General features: G+C 33.5%; 1 non-coding gene across 1 annotated transcript; it reads right to left on the bottom strand.

Moving 5' to 3' along the window:
* Positions 1 to 1,219: 1,219 nt before the first annotated feature.
* LOC148562502 (small nucleolar RNA R71) lies at positions 1,220 to 1,327 on the bottom strand. The gene has a single exon (XR_015886354.1). It is a non-coding gene; the product is annotated as a small nucleolar RNA R71 (small nucleolar RNA).
* Positions 1,328 to 1,552: the final 225 nt, after the last annotated feature.

Here is a 1,552-nt window from a genome sequence, read left to right as displayed (position 1 = left end):
AATATCATCATCAATTAATGTTTTGATTCAAAAATTTCAAGTTTGTTACTTGCATGTTAAGAAAGGTTCAAACTTTAAGTTCTAGAATCATATCTTGTGATTTCTTATGAATCAAGTCATTAATTATGATTTTAAAAATCAAATCTTTTTCAAAACTAATTTCAATTATATCTTTTCAAAAATATATTTTTATCTTATCTTTTTCAAAAATTAGATTTTAAAATATCTTTTCCAACTTCTTATCTTCTTATCTTTTCAAAATTAATTTTCAAATCTTTTTCAACTAACTAATTGACTTTTTGTTTGTTTCTTATCTTTTTCAAAAGTACCTAACTAACTCTATCTCTCTAATTTTTGAAAATATCTCCCTCTTTTTCAAAATTCTTTTAATTAACTAATTATTTCAATTTTTAATTTTAATTTTATTTCATTCCTAATTTTCGAAAATCACTAACTCTTTTTCAAAATTATTTTCGAAAATTCTCTCTCTCATCCTATTCTATTTATTTATTCATTCACTAACACATCTCCTCATCTCAAATCACTGCTCCTATCCTCACCCTTGTGTTTGGATTCTCCATTCTTCTTCACCCCTATTCCTTTTCTTCTTCCACTAACAATAGGGAACCTCTTTACTGTGACATAGAGGATTCCTCTTTTTTTTTCTTGTTCTCTTCTCTTTCTTATGAGCAGGAACAAGGAAAAAGGTATTCTTGTTAAAGCTGATCCAGAACCTGAAAGGACTCTGAAGAGGAAACTAAGAGAAGCTAAATTACAACAATCCAGAGACAACCTTATTGAAAATTTCGAACAAGTAAAGGAGATGGCAGCCAAAAATAATAATAATGCTAGGAGAATGCTTGGTGACTTCACTGCACCTAATTCCAATTTACATGGAAGAAGCATCTCAATTCTTGCCATTGGAACAAACAATTTTGAGCTGAAACCTCAATTAGTTTCTCTGATGCAGCAAAACTGCAAGTTTCATGGACTTCCATCTGAAGATCCTTTTCAGTTCTTAACTGAATTCTTGCAGATCTGTGATACTGTTAAGACTAATGGAGTAGATCCTGAAGTCTACAGGCTCATGCTTTTCCCTTTTGCTGTGAGAGATAGAGCTAGAATATGGTTGGACTCTCAACCCAAAGATAGCCTGAACTCTTGGGATAACCTGGTCACGGCTTTCTTAGCCAAGTTCTTTCCTCCTCAAAAGCTGAGCAAGCTTAGAGTGGATGTTCAAACCTTCAGACAGAAGGAAGGTGAATCCCTCTATGAAGCATGGGAGAGATACAAGGAACTGACCAAAAAGTGTCCTTCTGACATGCTTTCAGAATGGACTATCCTGGATATATTCTATGATGGTCTGTCTGAATTAGCTAAGATATCATTGGATACTTCTGCAGGCGGATCCATTCACCTAAAGAAAACGCCTGCAGAAGCTCAAGAACTCATTGACATGGTTGCTAATAACCAGTTCATATACACTTCTGAGAGAAATCCTGTGAGTAATGGGACGCCTCAGAAGAAGGGATTTCTTGAAATTGATACTCTG

Source organism: Arachis ipaensis, chromosome B6, assembly GCF_059453495.1.
Source record: "Arachis ipaensis isolate K30076 ecotype BB chromosome B6, ASM5945349v1, whole genome shotgun sequence".
NCBI lineage: Eukaryota > Viridiplantae > Streptophyta > Magnoliopsida > Fabales > Fabaceae > Arachis > Arachis ipaensis.
This window is presented reverse-complemented; position numbering and strand designations above follow the sequence as displayed.